Source organism: Acanthopagrus latus, chromosome 7 (genome assembly GCF_904848185.1).
Source record: "Acanthopagrus latus isolate v.2019 chromosome 7, fAcaLat1.1, whole genome shotgun sequence".
Taxonomy (NCBI): domain Eukaryota; kingdom Metazoa; phylum Chordata; class Actinopteri; order Spariformes; family Sparidae; genus Acanthopagrus; species Acanthopagrus latus.
In genome coordinates, this window is record NC_051045.1 from 17,069,180 (window position 1) to 17,091,514 (window position 22,335).

General features: G+C 44.7%; 1 protein-coding gene across 5 annotated transcripts in view; it reads left to right on the plus strand.

The window, feature by feature from the left end:
- The window catches only part of rerea (arginine-glutamic acid dipeptide (RE) repeats a), a 133,660-nt gene that overhangs the window by 6,028 nt on the left and 105,297 nt on the right, over positions 1–22,335 (plus strand). Inside the window, exon 2 of one of the 5 annotated variants that reach the window (XM_037103788.1) lies at positions 19,525–19,619. The exons of the other annotated variants lie outside the window; for them this stretch is intronic. The gene's annotated coding sequence lies outside the window, so the exon portion shown is untranslated. The remainder of the gene's footprint in view (positions 1–19,524; positions 19,620–22,335) is intronic. 5 annotated transcript variants of the gene reach the window in all.

The window sequence follows — 22,335 nt, forward strand, 5'->3', positions numbered from 1 at the left end:
TTGGCAAATGTTGGAATAAGCAGAACAGTCTGATAAGTTTAAATAAAGATATCACATTACTGTACAGGAAAAGCTAGTCTCAGCTAGAATGGCACTCAATAGAGCGCATATCTCCTCCAAGGTCCAGCAGTTCCCTTTAATTCAGTCATGCTCTGTCCAGTATCAAATAAAACATATATTTATATCTGCTTGGATTCACATCAAATTGTGCTCATGGATACCAGCCATTTATTTAAACGTTTTGTCATGAATTTGCACTATTCCCAGAGAAATTAACAAAAAAGTTGAAAAACACCCTATCTGGCAATGATAAATAAGGTGAGGAAAAAAAATTCCTGTGGTAAATTACATATTTATATACATATATACACTCAAAATTAGGAATCACTTCATCACGTTAAATTGGATGATATGTTGCTATAAACAATAACTATTATATTTCGTGATAGTGTTATAAGGATGACAAATTCAAGTATAAAGCAAAAAAATGTCGTGTTTCAAAATATGTAAACTGTCTTGTAGGTAGATTTAGCATCCTAAACCTGGCAGAACCAATAGAAAACTAGTAATTATGAAAGTAATTTAGTTGCAGTTTCAAACACTTTATCCAAAACCTTAGAAAAATACCAGATAAAAATGTAAGCATTTTCAAGGATTTTCTGCACCTGTACAAACCCTGACACCTAGGGCTGCAGCTACACTTAAAATCTAAGATGACTTATGGTCTCTTCATAAGATAACAATATACTATCAATATACTGTCCAGCCCCATTTTAGGCTGAATTCCATAAAATTGTATGTCGACATGTTAGTGAAGTGTAACGGTCAACTGTATTTCCCGACGGAGTGATTAAGGTAGATAGTCCATTTGTTGAGAATGAGAAGCCAGAGAAGCCACCTTGATTAACAAGTCTAAATCATGCAGTTGATTTAATTGATTGTTTTATAGAGAGATGTGTCAATAACCGCTGTCTATTGTCCAGAGGAGCATGTGTCTCTGTCATTAATTAACGTGTCTGTAATGGCTTGTTATGCTGTGTTTTTTTGTTTCTTTTTTCTGTGCAGTATTGGTTGTGCAGGACATTGATTTTCAACAGTGTGAATGAGACAGATCTTACACACATCTCTTTACAGTGTGCTGGTTGTGCTCTGTGGCCTCTGTGACTAATACAGGCAGTGCATTGAAGTTGGGAGTGTGCACATGAGCCACAGTTTGCTCGCAGAGCTGCACAGCCCCAGACCTGTGACCGATGTTTTAATGGAGACGGCACCCAAGCCGGCGTTGAGCTCAGGATTCATGCAGCCATAAGGAAATGACCCCCGGTGACATTGTGGCGCTCTCCACTCCTCTGCTTGCGAGGTGCCTCCGGTAAACTGTGCCCTTGCTCGCCCTTGTAGGTTAGGCACACCTATTGAGCCCGGTGAGCCCTCAGTTTAGGTGCTGCGACTTACAGCTGGATCCAGTGTAGGTTTTAAGGATGGACATCTTGTCTCTGTACCCCAGTTTCCAGCAGCGAGCACAGAGAAAATGAGTTCTGAGGATTGGGTTTAGATTTGCCACTGTAGCACTTCAACTCTGATACACTCTAGCTACCATCAGGGAAAAGGCTGTCAGAGAGAGAGAAAACAGCGAAGCACAGCAGTGCTATCTAATAGATCAATTTGTAATAAATCTGTTGCCTCAAGCTGTTGTTGTTCGTTTCTACTCAGTAAAAGGTGTCTGCGTTTTTCAGGCAAGAAAATGCTTGTCAGGCAGGGCATACAGAGCTATCAGTGAACGAGACGCGCCCAAAGCACAGTAAATCATTTTCTCTGTGCTCAGTTTACATAGGTCGAACACATTGCTCTCTTATCAGCAAATTCCATTGGTCAAAAAAGGGGGGGTTATAACCAATCGATAGGACTGAGCAGTGAAATGAGGAAGTAACGCTCCCCTCACATTAAATTCCCCCCATTATCCAATATGAGCCATTAATCATGATGAAGGAGCTATTGATTAGACTATCAGCCAAGGTTGGTCAATTTATTTGCCGAGAGTCATACCGCAGTGTGAGGATCTGTTGAAGTCGAGCTGCTGCTTTACAAAAACCAAGTGGCTGAATTGAATCGGCCCCATTATTATGACAACAGTTTGATCTTTAAGGTAACAAAAGAGCGGGCCTCTATAAGGACCACATGGGACCTCTCCTGCTCCTCCTCCACTAGCAGCCATATGGACCGTACTAATTGTGTTTTACGCCAACCATTTTGACCGATCCATCGGGGACTTGTGGAAGTGCTGTAGCTATAATGTCACCAGCAGTGGGCTGGCTCATGAAAGAAACATTAGCGAGCGAGATGAGAAGACAGGAAGGCAATACACTGCAAGTCAACACAATTATTGATTTTATTCAAATGAAATCGGTGCTTCTCTGTTCCGAGTCTGCTGCCTTTAAAGGCTGATTTCTATTATTTTCTTTTCCCAATTGTAGCTTTTGTCTGAGTATTCAGTTCAGTCTCACGCATGCACTTTGTCAAATGGTAAAATCAAATGCTAGGCATGATGCCAGTGTGTAAAGATCGAGCTATAAAAGAGGACTTGTTCTTGTAATCCCATATATCTCCAAAGATGTTTTTATCCCATTAATTCACATGATGATTTATCTGATTCTACTAGTAGTACCTCGTGTAAGCCCGCTCTAATTGCTCCACAGAGAAATCGTCTCGCTCTCGTTTTGTTTTGTGACAACACAAATGCTGAGGTTCGAATGTTGAATGTAAATGTGACATTCTCAGTATTTGCTCTGCCCTCCAGGCCACGGATTGGTTGTAGAGTGTTTGAAGTGCTAAGTGTGACTGAGGCAAATCAGTGTGTGTTTTAACGTGTTTATAATATGCAATCATGAAAAGGGCACATCTATGGAAATTGGATCCACTGAAGGAGGCGGAGGGGAGGGGAGGGGAGAGGAGGAGCGATGGAGTGGTGATGGTGGAGAAATAGAGACAGAGAAAGTGTGTGTGTGTGTGTGTGTGTTTCATTGTGTCCCCGCTAACAGTTTTCTTGTAATTATTGAAATTGATGTTTGCCGCGGAGCTGTAAATCTGCAAGATCTCTTGTTAATAAAGCGGCAGAGGCAGCCGAGCTGTTAGGCTGGGAAATAAAAGGCAATCAAGCCTCCAACATCCCCGTCCCTCGCCCCAAAATGAAGCAGCAGAAATCCTAATTAACTGAGAGGACGAGAAGCTCTTACAGTGCTTGGCTAGTCGGTGCCAGAGCTACAGTAGCTGCTATACTCTAATGAAGACGCTCTGCTAGCCGCCCGCAACCTCTCTCTATCGCCATCTCTCTCTCTCTCTCTCTCTCTCTCTCTCTCTCTCTCATCCTTCCTTCCAGCCCTCTCTATCTGGCTCGCCCAAGGTGTTTTCTCCCCCTCGGCTCCTCTCCTTCTCTTCCTCCTCCGCCCTCCCTCCTCGAGTGTGAAGTTGTGGATGTCGTACTGATGGAGTGAGAGGAGCCTTTTTTCTTGGCCCGGAGGTGTCCGGGACTCCTGCACAGGAAATCGGTGAGCTAGATGACGGCCTCTGTGATGGTTATTGCTGCTTATGTATAGAGAGAGGGAGGAAGAGAGAGAGAGAGAGACTGCATTGATCTCCTCCCATTGATTTCATAGATCCTCTTTAGGATGACAATAAAAGTGTCTTTCTGTATCATCTTCAAGTGCCTCCCTTTCAAATCAGCCATGTGGCAAATTACTCCTGTCATCAGCCGCCCATATTCAAACGGCATTGTGTGATCATCTGTGGAGTTGAGAGTCAGGTTAAATCTCTGCTTTGCACACTTGATATTTGTTTGTGCAGCAGCGCCGCAAATCTTCGAACATGACATTCAGTAATGCGTCGGTTACGTACTGCTGCAACCAAAGCTCTTATAGTTTATAGGCCTGTTAAGTAGCTTTAACACAAAATAAGTGATGTTGCTCCAAGCCACGTCTTTGTTGCCGTGGAGGACTGATTGATTGTTAGAAACCCGAGCACACCTCAGCTCCCAGCCAGCTGCCTCTCACTATTTACCTGTAAACTTGTCCTTTCCCGCTTTTTGCTTTGTCTGTGGATGGCCGCAGAGCTCTTTCTCTGTCGCCTCTCCCCCTCTTTGTTGTACCAAAGCCTCCAGGGATGAACGGACAAATAGAAGACAGCGAGAGGTGAAGCTCCCCCCCACCACCACCAACCTCCCTGTTCTCCCATCTATCTTTCTCCCTTGCGAGGCACTCTGCCAGACAAGTTTCCAGGCACTCAAAAGCAGCAAATCGACTCACTGTAGGATTCACTGTCACTTAGCCGAGCTGGGGCACAGCAGCACGCTAGGAGGCCAAATCGTCCTCCCCCTCCTCCTCTCCCCATTTCAGCGCCTTCTCAAATGAAGAAAATGCTATTTGGCATGCCATTGCTGAGGCCTGGTTCTCTGCATAGACGAGCTTATTTCACTCCAGCTCTTTTTAAAAGCCTCTCCAGTTTTGCATTAGTGGGTTGGTCCCGATGACGACTTGATTAAGAGCTTGTCACATTTCAAACAAGTCCAACTGCAAGGGGTCTAGTGAGCGGCGTTCCATCTTGATTCGCTGCGGTTAATTTTAAACAACACGATTGGCAGGCGAGATGGTGCGGCGCCATCCCACGAATCGCTCATCAAGGTTGGGGATGTTTTGTTTTGTGCACAGATTTCATGATTGTGATTGAGCGCGAGGAGAGCGCTGTCAGAGTTGCAGGCTCTTCCTTTTATTCTTGGCACAAAGCAAACGATCCGCTCGGCACAAAGCCAGCGCTCGCTGCAAACGCCGAATGTAGTATGCAAGAGGAAGGTGGCGCCGGGTTTTTCGCTCGTGCACTCCGATGGATGCATGCACAAGCGCGTAAACACATGCGCGCGCTGTGTAATAAAAGTAAAAAAAAATTCTCCTGACAGCAGGAGTTTAAATTTCGCTCCTCGGTGCGACAGCTTTGTCACAGGGAAGAGATTCGCCACCACCTCTGGCAGCCCTCAGAGACCCCTCCTCGGAGAACTAGAAGTCCTCCCTTTCTTCTCCCTGTTTCCCTCTGTATTTAGCACTCAGCCTTTTTCTCTAATCAACGACAGGCTTGTGAAAATCTCTACATAAAACAATGCACAATGCTGCTTTATTTCCCTTTCTTCTCATCCCCTCTGCCTGACTCTTCCCCAGAGTTAGATTTTTTTTTGTCTTGCCTGTGCAGCTGCTGCTGTGAAGAGGATAACAACAGGCACAGAAAACTAAAAGGACATGTTGTCCCCCCCCCTTTTCTCTCTCTTTAGGTTTCTCTGTAAGCAGCTACCTTGCTAACGTGGCTGCTTACATTACACAGGGCTCGTCCACCTTGTATTTGCTGTTTTGGGGAGATAAACACGATGAAAGTGGGAAATAGGTGTGACGTTCTCGGGGAATTTAGCTTAGTAATGTGGCTGTACGTGTGGGTGTATAGAGAGGAGGATGGAGGTCATACGAGTGTGTTTTCCAGGTTCTGTTTATAAGCAAATAGGGAGCGAGGGACTGGAATCGACGGGCACGTTTTAATTGTTTGTGACACGTGAAATGAGAAACAATAATGTGTGACTAGCAGGCCGGGGAGATTACAATCTGGGCTGGCGCTTAAAGGAGTGTCAGAGAGATGCATTACCACGTCTTTGTGTCCCTTTCTGCCCCCTCTGAGCCATAAACCACTCAGGAGCATTTAGCCGGCAGTGATTTCTCCTCCGTTCACCTCCTCGCCCTGTTTGTGATCCTGTGGAGCTGCTGGTGGAAAACCTCCCAGGCTTCTTGACTGAATCTCCTAATATGTGTGTATATGTGTGTGTGTATGTGTGTGTGTGTGTGCGTGCAGCCCGGGTTCTCTGCAAATCTCTGCAGCACCACCTGATTTGACTTGGTAATGGGGCATTGATGAGTCTTGGGGGAAATCGGAAAAGGAGCACAAAACCGCACAGCAAAAAAAACCCCACTACTGCGCGGCGGTGGTGGTGAAGACAGCGTCAAGTTGCTCAATAGCAATTGACAAAAGAGGAAAGTAGATAGGGCGAGGTAAAAATGGAGGACTGTGGAGATATAGCTGTCATGTGTTGATGCCTGCGGCCGCCTGCTATTTCTGCAGGGGTGGGGGAAAGAAGCTTAGAGGTGGAGATGGGCTTCAGCACCCGGGCTTCAACTCGATTTGTATTTTTTACTCCGCTGTAGTGAAAGAGCCAGTTCTCTCCCCAGGACAGCAGATTATTTACATCTTTAGCCGAGCTCATTGCTCACAGAATATTGAGTTCAGTGTGGAGGACATAAAAGGTAGCCAAGCCAGGAGTAGTAGGGGAGATAAAAGCAGGATCGCTTAAGCACTCTGTGTTATTTGAAGCACATTTCTACTGCTGTTGATGTAGCCACTAGCGTAATAATTCATCTTGCCTAGTTTTTATCACTCAGCGCGCACACACACACACACGCACGCCCACACACACAGTAACTACTCACAAACACAAATTCCCCTCGCCGGCGAGGGTGGGCCCCCTCTAATATAAAACAAGCGATTCAAAGATGAAATGCTCATCATTCTGCCGTCTCACCATGGCCATCCAACAGATGAGTAGTGCTGCTAACAAAAAGCAGGGGGCTGCCTGCGCCCGGCTCTCTCACAGGGGCATCTTGTCTGTGTTATCACTCCAGCTAGTGCTGCAATTAATATTAATGTGCTTTAAAGCACGCTCCAGCAGCCCTGCTTCTCTCTCTCTCTCTCTCTCTCTCTCTCTCTCTCTCTCTCTCTCTCTCTCTCTCTCTGTGTGTGTGTATATATATATATATATATATATATATATATATATGTGTGTGTGTGTGTTTGTGACTCAGGAGGAAGAGAGCAATAAAGCCAGCGGGGGATAAGAATCTAGGCAGGATATGACAGTCCTCATGTCAGCTGTCTTAGAGCTGGAGGGATATGTGGATAAAGACAAGGGATGAAACTGAATCCCAGCCAGCCAGACAGGCAGGTAGTACGACATGTAGGTAGAGACTTCCAGCATCCACAGCGGCTGCAGGCGGGGGTGGGGGGCGGCTGAGCTGTTTATTTAGTCATGTTGTAATAATGCTTGACCTTTTCTTTCAAGTCCACGGCCTGACCTTTAGCACCTTACTCCTCTGCAAATCGGTGAGTGTGTGTGTGTGTGTGTCTCTGTCTAACACACGCACACACACACACACACGTACACACATGCGGAGAGGGAAACGAGCACCTCCTTTGCAGGGAGCTTCATGGTCTGCCAACTCCAGGAGTGGATTGTTCCAAATTAGTATGCATTAGGTGGTTAGTGCAAAGCATTTAATTATGCGAGATGGCACTAAACTGTCTATGTTATGATTAGCCCAACACGTTACAACCTTAATTTCTTCATTTTTTTCCCCCCTCTCTCTTTCTGGGGGGTGAGCGGGGGGAGGGTGATAGGCTGCTGAAGGGAGACGGCTTTAGAAATGCTCCCATATTCCCATTAGATGTTACAAGTATCCCCAGTATCTCTGCAGCGTGTTTTCTCCCTAGAAGGATTTTGATATTTTCTTGTCTCCCCCTTTCTTTTCACACACACCCCCCCTTCCCTCTTCATGCCCCCAGATACTTTGTCAGACGATATTGAATCAAGTCACTTCCTTTTTATGTGTGTATGCGCACGTCCCCGCTCTCTGTTTTCGCTGAGCCGCTTTTCATGGTAGGCAAGGCTTTTTAATCTTGGGCAGCAGGCAGCGGTGGCAGAACCAGGCTGGGCAGAGTCAGAGCGAGTGAGGGAGCCAGGCAGCCATCCAGCCATCCAGGCAGTCAGGCAGTCAGTCAGTCGCTGCAGTGGAGCCCCAGCAGCTCCCCGGAGGAGCCCATTATACAGGAGAGATATCAAACCATGAATCATTTACGCCAGTCCTCCCCTCCCCTCCCTTCTCCTACCCTCGCATGCAGCCTTGACGCCCGGCCGGCCGCCTGCTTGCCGCTGTCTGCATCTTTAATGAATGATTATTGCATTTCATAAACATGGGCCACAGTAATTAAAGTATTATTGATCTCTTCCAAAAAAAAATGTTTTATATTTTTTTTTCAACTTTCCTCTTCACATCTTTTTTTTGTCGCTATGCCGGATAGAAACGTCCCTCTAGGAACGGCACGCTGTGATTTATTTAGCCTGACGGTGTGATTTCATTTTTTTCCCCCTGTTCAGGCATTTCAAGAAAAGGCTCCACTCGGGGAGGAGGGTGATAATACAACGGGGTGGGGCTTTTTTTTTTTTTTTTAGGTTGTTGTCATTGTGCAGTGTGTGGTGAGGATTGTGTTGGCTGATATGTTTTTGTGTTTCATGTAAAAAGTGTGGCGACACGGGGGTTAATATGCTGGAAAAGAGTGATTTAGGTCAGTGGTCGTGTCTGCATCTGTCACTCTGACAAGCTGGCGCTTTAGGAGGCTGCCCGGCGTTGAATAAAGGAGAGAGTGAGAGACAAGTGAGGAGAGAGTCGGCTCTTTCAAATGGAAAAAAAAAAGGGGAAACCTGACTTGACTGCGATTTGTTCTCTCAGCGACAGGCACCGTGTTACAAGCAGCCGTTTGATATAAACCTAATCAGTTTCACCTCTTCATTGAGGATCAAGACAGTTAAAGCCTCTGCAAATAAGTGCGCGTCTCCCTGCCTTCCTCCATCTGTTTTCTCCTTCCTTCTCTCCCACCCTCCTCGAGCTCTCCCTGCTGTCATATTCTCGTGGTCATTTCTCCTTCCCTCTTCTCACTTTCACTGCACTTGACTTTCTTTCACACTCTCTCGACATCTATCCCGTGTTCCCTCATCCGTCCCCCCCGTTTCAGTCACTTTAGTTTCTGTGTAAATATCACAATCGCTGATGAGGAAAAAGTGCTGGCATCTCCGCAAGGGGATTAGAGGAGCCATTTTGTGCATCACTTATTAATGTGTCTATATCTGTTTTTCGGGTCCCTCGTGAGCTGTGTGTATTGTTTCCTGTTAGACAGAAATGTGTTCAAATCATTTTACACCGCGTAAGTTTTTACCTCGACAAATTGGCAATTTTCGTTCATAGTCAGGCATTCAAGTTTTATGTAAAGCTTGGAATGTTTTGATGAGATGTTAGTTCAATCTAATTATTTTTATTCATAGCTGTTGTTTTGCTTCACAATAACATCATCATAAAACCACTAGCTAAACACAACATAAAATCAGACAGTCCGATTGATCCTGACATTAAAAGTCTGAGATAGCCTGCCTCTGCTGATTGCTAGCCTTTTCTCCCTGCCCTATGGCTCGTCCCCTTTGTTAGTGAGCCACATGGCTCTCTCTACAGGGCTTAGTCTAATCAGTGCTAAATATTCAGCGGTAGCCCATAGCCTAATCAGCCAGAGCATAATCATTGTCAACCAATTGCATTCCTCTTGACCTCCCAGACGGAGGTAAACTGCACAGCCTCTCCATAGCGCCGCCTCAATTACTGCAGCAGTAACGGTGATAAAGAAGACCACAGGCTCAAGTGAAAACGGCTGATTGATGTGGACACACACGGCTTATAATTGGATTATAAAGAAGGATGTTAATGGTGTTAGGGGCTCCGTGGTGGACCGGTAATCTAAACACTGACCAGGTATTTAGTGATTTCCCCCTCCTGCCTCTTCATCGAATGCACTTGCGCATCATAACCGTATTCTCGGGGGTTTCGGCACCTAAAGTACAACCCTCTTGTCTTGCCCTGCTACAGTGTCAAGGGTGTGTGCCAGCGAGTGTGTCTGTCTGCGTGCGTGTGTGTGTATAAGTAAAATGCTTATGTGAGCTGCCAGTGACTGGCTCTCTTATGCTCGTGACAGCTGTGGGGTCAGAACAAAAAGCTGTCTATTTCCAAAGCAGCAGCCCTCCTCATCCTCCTGTCTAACACGCACGCACACACACACACACACACACACACACACACACACACACACACACACACACACACACACACACACACACACAGAGTGAGTCAGTATGAGAATTTGGGAGGATCTCTGTCCTACAGCAGTTGCATTGAACAAAGCTAGCACTAAACCTTTTTTGATTATTGATGAATCTGTCAAATATCTTCACATTCATTCAGAGTGTTGAACCATCACAGTAAGAATATTACTAACACAGCTTGATAAAATTAGAAACAGAATGTTATAGTCTACCAAAAACAAACGGTGACATACAAGCATAAGGCCCATTGCATAGAAGTGTACCTTTAATCATGATCAAACAGTAGACATAAAAAGTCAGTGTTACAATCACTCATTGCACTAGAAAAAAAAGACCAAGAGACCAGCAAAGATGGATGCAGAAGCGAATACCAAAAATCTCGGTCACCACCTCTACAAGACAAGAGGAAGGACAGCAATGAGAAGTCTAGAAGTCCATCAAAAGAAAATTAGGTTGATGATCGATGATCATTTTTCTATAAGAAGTGAAAAAACACTTGCTGGTTGCAGCTTTGTAAAATGTAAGAATTTGCGGGTTTTCTTCATCATTTATCATTTTTGGACTGTTGGTTGGACAGAAGAAGCAATTTGAAGGCATCACCCTGAAACTCTGAAACTGTGATGAGCAATTTTCACATTTTTTGTAGTTCCTAGAGGGTTAGTAAAAATGAAAATAATTTTCGTTTCAGCCCTATTTGCTAATTGATTAATCAACAGACAGAGGAGCTGGTCAGCAGTTATGTTACTTTGGGGGAGGTTCAGCGCCCCCCCGTTGTCAGACCGCTCCTCATTTATTTCTGTTTATCCTAATGGAAAGCGTTAAGAGAGGGATGTAATTAATTGACCCTGGCAGCTGAAAAGGGGGCTGTGTTCGAGTCCTGGAGCAGGTGCTCACTGTGCTGCTCCACCTTCCTCTACATCAGCCCCTCGTCTCAGTGTGCATATCTCCGCCAAGAAACCCGTGACTCCCCGCTCACCGATTGGCTTCTGTGCTAAGTGCACTGATGCTGGATGCCTGAGCCCTGCGTGAACGGCATAATACCAACTAATGCCTGAAGGAGTGCTCTCCCCATTTCTATCTCGCCTCTCCCCTCAGCCGCTGCTTAGCCAAGCCTGGCCGGCGCAGACTAGAGCTGAGTGCCTCCTTTTTCTGCTCTCACTATGCTGCTGCTCTGCCTGGCAGTTTATTAAAGGGAATACTAGCTTTTTCCTCGCGCCCGGGCGTTTGATTTCGACAGCAGCAGAAGCTGTCATGGCAGATAAAAGGCAGCAGGGCCCCAGAATTACGGTGCACACACACAGCATCTGTATTTACTGCGTCATTCTCCCCGCCTCTGACAAGGGAGGAGGAGGAGAGGAGGAGAAAATGGAGGACAGGCTGCTGCATTCATGTGTCTTTACATTGACACGTCTCATCAGGGAGAGAGGTGGACAGACAGTCTACAGTGAAGCCATCAATCAGCCCTTTTCAATACGCCTGTCCAGCACACTGTAATACTCACACATAAAGACCGACAATGGACGGGGGTTATTGCTGCTGTTGACGTATTTTTATAAACCCAGTTTTCAGCTGCCTTTTGTCAGGTCGAGTAAAATAGTAAGGTGATTGTGTTGCGCTGGCTGAATATGTCAAGGCTGACTGGGACAATCTGGATTGATATTGATATTATTATCAAGTTTATTTAAACTACAACATCATCGAAGACAGGCCCTTCATTTTCAGTAGTGTCAGATATAAAAATAACATTAATTTTCAAAAAGGCTACAAATACAATTCATAAAAGATAAAGACAAAAAAAACCCAATTCAATTAAAACAGGCAGAAGCTGAATGGTTTCTATTCAAGGATTTGAATTCACCAATAATGTTAAAATGTTCATTTAAACAGTGCATAAAAAAAAAGGTAAAAACTGATCTTCCAAGGTCAGTACAAACTTGACAGGCGTGTAATGAGCAGTCCAGTCTCAGGCCATAGCGTGTACTAGACCCTAAAGGACAGCGTGTTAGGGATGGTGGTGCCAGCAGGGGGTGATAAGACTGGAGCAAAGGACAAACATTCTATAAAGAGCCAGAAAGTAAGAGCAGGACGGAGGTTGGGGTTGGAAGTAGGACTGTTTCAAAACCATATTTCCTGAACCTTACCAAGTAGTTTTGGTGACCTTTTTATTTTGCAAGTTTAACCACTGTTTTCTTATAAGCAGGCAAAAATGATAAGAAAATAAAAAAATATATGCAATCATATATTTATAAAGACAAACAGAGAGCAGTTCTTTGTTCTAATCGTGGGCGTAATTGATTCTTCAGATGTTTGCCACTTTTAGTTAATCAGATAATTGGTCAAAATGATTTATTTTTATTTCAGCCTCTAACAGAAAGTGTTTTCTCTCCAAGCCTCGCCTTGAAAACAACTTAACAGAGAGATCCTGGCAGTATCCCTCTTCGAGGCTGTGGGTCATGCTAATTTTGCATCTGCATCATTTCATTGAGCTTTAATTAACACAGCAAGGATTCGGTGTCCTCCAGTGTCATCCACTCAGACAGCTAATACAGACTCATTAGCCTAACTCTGAAACAAAATGTTATTACACTGTTTACTCTTTTGGTATGTATTAGAATTGATTAGGTTGATGTATTCATCCACCTAGATTAAGGTTTTCACATCATATCCTGCTGGCCATTTCATCTGCTTAGTATCAGAGGTCTGATATAAGCTTTTTATTTAATACAGTGCTACCTTAACCTGCTTCCTCAGCAGTGTTTTGAAGGAGCCAGCTGTCTGTCTTCTTCATGCATCTCGATGCTGTAGCCCGTGGTGACAGCAAGACTAATGTATTCATGGCGCTGCCACAGTGAGAGGCATTGCTTTACCTTTGCTTAATTGAGGGGAAACTCCCCTGACACCTGCTTAGCACAGCGCTAGGCTAGCAGAGCGGCCAGACTCAACCCCAGGAGCCGAGGCCACTGAACCCTGACTGAGAAATAACACAAGCCAAGACCACCCAGGGACTGCGTGCCGAGGGGGGAAATGATTTAATAATGCTGATGAGATATTACGCCGGCCCCTTCCTCCACTGTCTCCCGCTCTTTCTGTCATTACTTCTTACCTGAGCAGGGAGACAGCTCTGACTCGGTGCCTGAAGGTGTATTTAGATGGGCCTGCTAAATATTTCACAGCCTAAAGACAGAGGAGTGAAAGAAGAAGAGGCAAGAAAGGAGAGCAAAAAGTAAGTGCAGAGGGTTTTGACATGGATTGTGGTGGGAGGTTAGTGAGTGTAGTCAAGGGCAGTCGGGGCAGGCTTGTAATTGGCTGACACCAGACTATAGTGTGTGTGTGTGTGTGTGTGTGTGTGTGTGTTAGCGCAGTCAAACACTATCTGAATACTGTAAGGCCAAATATATCACCCCAGCCAGACTGCATTGCTTTCAGGGTGTTGATACGCTGCCATGAGCATGCGCTACAGTGAATGTTGATCTCAAGTACAACAGACAGTGTATCATTTTCTTTGGGCTCCAATACTCACACTCTGCAGAAATACAGGCGCGAGTCCCAATCTGAGACACGGCATGACAGCTCCACTGAGCTCCTGCCCTGTTTTTAATTGTCCCATGCCCCAGGGGCTGCTGGGAGCTAGCTGGGCGGGGCTGAACGTTTTCTCCACAGGGGGGGGGGTGACAGAGCACTCGCGGTGTCAGGTGCAGGTGTGGGGAGAAGAGATGGAGAGGGGGCTGACGAGGAAACCGCGGGGAGTCGAGTGGTGGGAAGCCTTCCACTCAGATGCAGAGAGGAGAGGGAGCTTTCATGAAAGAGGAAAAGCACGCAGGAGACATCCATCACCACCGCACTCACTGATACATATGATCCAGCCGACTGACAGACACGACTGCTATAGATTGATACGAAGCACATTGTGGCCTTAGTGGTGAACGTGATAGTATCTGGTGTCTTTTAAGCTTGGACAAGGAGAATGGTTTGCTTTGCTCAATCATTTTCTGTAATTTTATTTGAGAATGTCACCAACATTTGAGCCAAAATGGTGCCAAAATCACTTTCCTGCCATTAAAAGACTTGGGCACAGCACCCAAGCATTGTTTCCACATGTTATTTATTGTCTTGGTTTGTATTGTTGTATTTACTTATTTTACCAGAGAGGTTATGTTTTCGTCCGTGTCTGTTGGTTTGTCAGCAGGATTACACAAAACCTATGGATTTTTCATGGAACTTGGACGGCAGATGGGTCTCAGCACTGATTAAATCCAATTAACTTTTGGTGTGGATCTGGATAAAGGGACGGGTTGAGGAACTTGTTCCTCTCTTTTCTGTAGCAGAAATGTTTTTGGTGGCTTCTATCTATGAGTGAGTACAAATTGATGTAGATCAACTTCAAAATCTGGGTGTTGCGGATTTGAATATGCTTCATTTGACACTGTATTAGCCTTGCTTGAAGGGTGTTCTTGTGTTGTAATGCGCTTATATATTTGTTCCTTATGTCATTGATATAATATGGTCGTAAATGACATTGATCTTGTTTACTGCAATTATTTCTGAGACACTACTTTGTCCTAAAGTAATTATCATGACAAGCCTGTTTGACCGTCTGCTCCCCACTAAGTCTCCAGACTCTAGAGCTGATATGAGGAATCATTCGACAGAAGAATCTTTTTTATGATCAGTTGATTGTCATTTTTAAGCAAAAATCATAAACATTTGGTTCCAGGCTCCTAATGGTGAGATTATGCTGCTTATTCTCATGTTAACATGCAAACTATGGACTGAATATATCTTTTTACAGTTGGACAAAGACGTTATTCGAATATGTCAACTAGGCTATTGAGCAAATAATCTGCAGACTGATTTAAAAATTGCATTTATAGTTGTGGTATCACATGTGTTAACTATAGCTGTCATTACTGCAGTGATCTCACAATTGACCTTATTTTACCTACGTGTATTTTTTTATTAGCTGCTTTGTGCGTTACAATTTCCCATTTATATTCCCCCCCTCCCAGCAGAGCCCAATTAATATCATAAGACGCCTCCTCCACGTTGTAATGCTAAGACAGTTTCCCTCCAGCCTCCTGCCGTATCATCTGTCATGTTGCTGCTGTGTTATAGCCTCTGTACAGATCCTGCAATAACACTGCGCTTTGTACTATTCATCTCGCAGCTCCATGAAAGCCGAGTCAGATGGTAGAGCCTGTTTTATCTAGCGGTTGGATTGCTGCAAAATACTGTCGAAACTCAGATTGTGATTCACCATTCCTTTGAGGTGTGCACATATTGAAAATGCCGATGAATAAACAGCTGGAATGCGTGCCTTAATGTGATCATGCTCTCTCCGACGATGACTGTACTCAGGTTAGGGTAATGGGGGAAAAAGTATGTTTACACAGCGATTTATTATTCAGAGCATTGTCTCAACTGGGGAGAATATTGACAGATTGCAGTCGCTGTAAACAGTCATTGAGCCGATGAGTCTTTTTGTAGTGAAACATCTGAACAATAGCAGAGCTGTTCAGGGCTGCAGGAATGAGATGTTGTGCAGCCAAGAGGAAGCGGCGGCGTGGTTTTTTGGGTCTTGCTCTTCCTGTGTTGCTGGCACAGAGACGTCATCCAGCCAGTCATGCAGGGGTCAGGGGCTCTGAAAATAGCCCTGAAGGGATTCAGGCTGCACTGATAGCATACCTGCTGTTACCCTGAGATGTTATCCAACAGCAGAGCCGGCCCCAGCCCCCCTCCCCAGCTGCTGCGCTCTGCTTTGAATTCTTCTGCAATACCTCACACAAAGATGGAGTGGGGCCATTATACCTCTGGCTCTCTTAACGCTCCCTGCAGACACACACAAACATGCTTAGTTCCACCTGCACAAACACGCATGCACGTTTCCTGCAGCCATGCACATCGTCACTGCATCCAGCTCCGCATATGTTTTTCAGAGATCACACTCGTACGCGGCCACACACACATCAAACCAGATTGAGCCGTCGCCACAGCAAGCTTTCACGGCGGCTTTTTTTTTTTTTTTTTTTGCAGAGGGTCAGAGTTGACTGCAAATTACAGCTGGTGGCCGAGCGAAGGCTGGTGATAGATCTCATCGCGCTCTGTGTTTACCCACACACACCTGCACCCCCACCGATGGGAGAGGCGGCAGCGCAGCCGAGAGCGCACAGCCATTTTGTAACACCTCAAGGAACTTTCCCTCCTCTCTCCCTGTATGAGGAATAGATGAGGTGGTGCCATTAAGTGAATTTGCTGTTATTTCCCCAGGCTCTTAGCTGAAGATGTCAAACCTCAGCCACTGAAGCAGCCGAGGATGACTGCCGACTCACACACACTGCGCTCTCTGCCATGCACATGATCAGCTTTCATGCTTCTGTGTAATTTATCAAATTGCTTGGGCATGTGATGAATGGGCCCAGATCTCAAAAGGAAAAAACAGAAGACATTTATTTTGCATTAGGTTGCTGTAATGCCCATGTACCAGCTTAGAATTTAATTACGGTAAACATTTACATTTTTCTGAAACAATAATTCAGTAGGCCTAATTGCTTTGTAGTTTCACAGACTACACTTGAGCGATTGCACAAGTAGAATCAGCTTGTTAAACCAAAAACTGTTCAATCCCATTGCTTGTACTACGGCCTACTATATTTCCTCGCTGTGTCGATCGCAGCGAGCGAGGAGGCTTAATGTTCTCTGCGTTTTCTCACAAATGCCCCGCGCTCACACATCCCTACTGTAGAAGAGGCTAGTTCTTTCCTGGTGATTTGTCACAGTTCCTCATTGTATTACCCACCACCTCTCCTTCACACTCCAAATCCCCCCCCCCCCCTTTTCTTTCTCTCCCTCCCCTCCCTCGCTCCCCTAAATCATTTCTTTACATGTGTGTGGGTGCCCCCTCTCGCTGTGATTCTGATACTTCATAACGGCGGGAGGAAATTGAGCTGACCTTGAGGCTGCTGAGCTCCTTTATAATGCTGATGTATGGGGCTGTGGGCGCAGGCAGCCAGTAAGTGAGAGGCATGTTTTTATTTGCCGGGGAGCGGGGCCCAGTGTCAGGACACATAACAAGGTTCATTTCTCGCCCACTCGAGCTAGCTAGTACGCCGGGAAGCTTAGTGTCAAGCATTCGAGTCCACTAAGTGTTTACCTGCATTAGCCTTTGTGTGCTGGAATAAGTTGCATCATGCTGCCTGTAGGGTGATGACGGGGCAAAGCCACACGCGATTTTAACCCCGTTGACAGATTGGTGCCAGTAATATGTTATTTAGATGATGCTGCTGCATTGCAAAAGTGTTGCCAAGGCCCTCGTCTCAAGGTTGGAGGGGAGATGATGATATTCATACATCGTTACTGTCCAGTTTGCATTTTATCGAGTACAGTCTCTTTGACAAACTCGTATCAACCCCGGCTGTCACTGATGTGATTATTTGTTCAGTGTAGATGGCCCACTTTCTTCTCCTCGGCAGCTCTCTACTCATCAGCGCAATCAACTTCCTCCTAACACAATCAGGCTGCTCTCAAATTACGCTCATGATTGAGACCAAGTCGGTGGCAGGAAAAGACGAGAGGGCTCATGATTCAAGCGTGAACGCTGTTCAGGAGGTGGACACAATAAATTAATATCTGTAAAACAGAATGCAATCTAACGCAATAGCCCTGCAATAAGTGCAGCAGATTTTTATCTGCGAGGTGTCACTTTCAGACTGTGTTGTCTCCAGTGTGGAATTGATTTGTATTATAATGCCGGCTGATTTATTTGTTACAACAGTTCACCCCAAAATCAATAATTCATATTTTTCCCTCTTACCTGTAGTACAGTTCCTCCATCTAGATTTTTTTGGTATGAGTTGCAGAGTTTGGGCCTTACCGATAGATTCTCTCTAATCATAAGGGGGACCAATGGAAAGACAATAGGTCCTACGTGAAACTGCTCACAATGAGGTCTTTGGATTATCTTGAGAAATGGGGTCATGAGTGATGGAAAAAGACAATGCCAACTTCTCTATGACTATTATCTCCAAAGCTCATCAACTCCCACCAAATGTCTATCTAGATGGATTCCTAGGTACAGTGTGTATTTATGATTTTGGGGTGAAGTGTACCTTTAACTAAAATCTGAACCACGACCAAATTTAAAGCAGGGGTTGCAACTAAACTTTAGTTATGTTATCAATGAATCACGTGAAAAATGGTTGACAACAAATTCTCACAGCCCATCGAGACATTTTCAGATGTCTCCTACCAGAAATACAAAATCTAAAATTACAGCTGTTTAAAGTGAACGTTAAACTACTGTACACAAAACAAATTAACTGATTGCATAGATCAAAACACCCAAAATCGATACAGAGCTCATGCTGCTAATGGAATGTTTGAAAATGTCACGCACTGTTCAGGTGTCCCTGATACGAACCCATTCATGTGGGTCTGTATGGGCTGCAGACAGTCAACAAATGTACAAGGGGTGCTTCAAGATTAAGACAGTTTTAAATGTTAGAGTGTGAATAAGCATCTACTCTAAATTTAGATCAAAAGACACAAAATCCTCCAACCCTAATGCAGTGCTGGTGGTGGAAGAGGGTAATTTACTGTAATGATGCTTTTCCATCTTCCACACCAGGATGTTTTGTGTTCAAATGTTTAACCATGCATGTAGAACAAAACCATCTGCCTCTGCACAGTGTGCAAGTTTGAACGCTCCCAGGCTCCAAATAAAACCACTCTGACATTGTAGTGGCGTGACATTTTTCACAATGACAAAGACGGAATAGAAATAATATCCAAGCGCTCACTTTTGTTTTTACTTTGTCAGGAATGCGAAATAGTCACTTTAGCCCTAATTTGGAGCCTCGCGTGGAACAGTAGTGGCTGTTGTTGACATTAAGATGAGCGGAGGAAGCCGATCAGCCCTGCCAATTCGGCTCACTTCTCATATGGCACGGATCCACTTGCCTAACCCCATGTCTGGATGCTGCACTCTGAAAGCAGGCAAGCACCCAATTCATTCAGTGCTCATCCAACAGCACATTGACTGTGCGCAAAATATGTTTTAGCAGCTTAACAGCGGCAGACTAATCAATCGATCCAGATTTTGCCGTCCATTGATCTCGGCACACCCTGGGTCCAGACAATTACAGCACGTGTATGATAATGATATCATTAGCAGCCCATGGCCGATCTATTAGGGCAGAGGAAACGCTGGTGGAAATCACCCGAACCATACATAAAAACATTTGCACTGCCAAACGCTGGGAAGAAACGGTCCAAAATCTGCTTTGCAAATGCCTCCCTGTCACTCTCCCCTCCTCCCCGCCTCACCACAGGAACAGTAGAGCGGCGGGCGAGCCTGCTGGTGCTGCTGACTGGCATTCTGTGTGTTGATGAATGTGCCGGCCTGACGGCTCAATGTGCTTACCTAATAGGAGCTGCTCTACTGTCACGCTGAGTTTCTCCGTCTCTCTTTCTCTCACTCTCACTCCCCTCCCTCATATCTTTTTATTTTTTTTTTTTCTCCCTTCTTCTGGAGGTAGTAAGGAAAGCGTTCCACTTGGCTAGACACTGCAGCCTCCACACTCTGTTTCTCAAAGGTTAATGGAGCTGCCTCACAACGCACACTAATCACCAGGTAATTGCTTTCGTTTGGCTTGATAGGTGGCTAAGGTCAGCCACGATGACCAGCGCAGCCATTTTGGATGAGGGAAGCAGGTTGCTGCCGCTTGCCAAATATGGTTGCCAAGTTTATGCTGCTGGTCCATGATCTTTAAAGGCTTTACCCAGTTTTCTTTGGCCCCAAGTGCGTTTTCCCTGTAGAGGTGCAGGTCTAATTCTGTATTTTGAACTAAATTTCTTTTAGCAGTGTGTTTTTTTTCTGTTGGAATCATTGCTCGAATCTGAATTGGGACTAATTTCCCTTTCCCATGGACCAGGCAAGTAGACTAAAAGAAAACATTCTAAAAACTGAGCAATAACCAAATTATATTTAAAATGCTGCTTAAATATGTGGCACACATGAAAATAACTCACTGATGAAATTGTTTTGAAAATATGCCTGATTAAAGGTATAATATGTAAAATTTCTTCATTAAATCATATAAAAGCAGCTGGACTTTTGTTATATATTTAGAGTTGTGTACTTATATTGTCCCAAATGTTTCTAACAGTGTTCAAACCTGGAAAAATCAGTAATTTCACTCAGTGTAATGTGCATTTCATGTCATTACAGCTTCCAGGCAAGCACTGAGTGATAGTCAGAGACAGGAAGAAAGTCGACATACACAACAAAATATTACATAGAGCTTTAAAACATTACCTGACTGTGAACTGTATTTCTGACAGAGTCAAGTCAGGCCAATATTAATCAGTAATGGTGCTTTTTTAACATTAAAGACGGTGCCTCCCATGATCCCTTGCTACTTCATGACATCATCAAACTACTCTTTTGTTGCCATTGTTTTGATTGTTGGCTCCCTAGAGACAGAAATGACATATTGTGTGCTTATTACAACGGAAATTCATTGGCCAGAAGCAGTCACATGTTGAATATGTAAATACATCTTTGATCTAACAGTATAGCCGTGTTGCTAACATTGGTAACAGATGGTGTTTGAAAAGAAGAAAAAAAGGCAACATTTGATAAGAAAGCCTTGACATTTCAGTACGTAATATAAGGGTGCTTAATGTAAAAAATGATACGTAAAATAAAATTCTCTGATTCCAGCTTCTTAAATATAAACATATTCTGGTTTCTTTACTCTGCTGGCAGTAAACTGAATACATTTTGTTTGTGTAGAGTAATCTTGGGTTCAGAAAAACACTGATTAATTTTTTTTTTTTTTTTAAAACAATTTTCTGACATTTTTTAGGCCAAACAACTAACAGATTAATTGAAAATTAAAATAATCCTAAACCCTGGCTCTTACTCTCACTCATTGACACGAGAAACACAAATCGGTTGTTGGTGTTTCTCGTGTTGACTAGCGAGAGTAAAAGCCTAATCCCACACATCCTTAATCCTAAAACTCTTAGAGTATGGAAATAGCGGGGCTGCCTTTGTTCTCCTCGTGTTGTGCTGTAGACGTGTTTAATGTGGTCACTGTGAGCCTGGTGTTGAAGTAATGGCTTTTTCTGACATGCCGGACAGCCGGAGACACTGACAGACGGAGAGGGGGACTGAAGTCATGAAAGCGAAGCGCTTGTCTTTGATGTCAGCCGACTTCCGCAGGGCCCTGGTGGTCGGGGCAGGGGGGGGATTGGGATTTCAGCACAGGATTTTGGGATTGTCGTGTCAAAAAGGTCTCTTCTGGGTCAAGTAAATTTTAGTCTGTGTGTGTCCGTGTGTGTGGGTTTGCATATTGGCAATCCACAACTGAGACCAGGCAGCTGAAGAATGAAAGGCCGGTTCATCTTTGTCCACATCAGCCCAATGCCATTCACATACAATAACACTCAACCTGCAGTGCATGGAAGTGATCTTTCACATGAGCACACATACTACAATATAGGAGTAGACATTTCTAGGCCTGTTGAGCTTGTTTTAGTTGCTCGGATGTGACCAGTGTGAGTGACTGGATTGATGGGCAGTTTGTGAAAGGAATGATGTTGCATGCCTTGTGCTGCGTGGACACAGCCTCTAGGCCCAGATATGAGCAGATTAAAATGGAGATAAGTTAGTCACAGACTGATTTTTAGAGGGTTTTTAAAAAAATAGGATACGTGTGTGTGTGTGTGTGTGTGTGTGTGTGTGTGTGTGTGTGTGTGTGTGTGTGTGTGTGTGTGTGTGTGTTAGCTTGATGGCCACATTGTCTGTCGGCGTGGAAATCCCAGAGTTACTGAAGGGATTGCAAAATCGATGTGAGCTATTCATACACGGATCTAATCCTCAGATTTACTGCCATTTAATCTGTGGTTATGGCACGGCTCTGATGGCTCTAATGCCGTCAAACAGATGTCCCTGCTCAACCACCCAGGTTAGGCTGCACCTGGTGACACCACTGAGCCCTGGCACTGGGCGTCCCGCGCTGCACATTTCATCTTCTCCTCAGGTGGCGACGATTGCACGAAAACATGCATTATAGTGTCATGGTGCATCTCCGCGACAAAATCAAGCCAAATGTTTACATCAGACATCTGTGACTGACCCCCCTGAATTGTTGATCACAGTGTGAATGTGAATGTTACGTGCTTATCTGGATCGTTGTTGTGTTGTGTTGTGTTTTAGCCGTCTTTGACAGCATACCAGTCCGCTCGCTGTACAGCTGAACGGCGCTTAGATTGCACGGATGGAAATGCTTGTTTTTTCATTCACTGCACACCTGGTGTTATTTCCAAATTCAGAAAAGGAC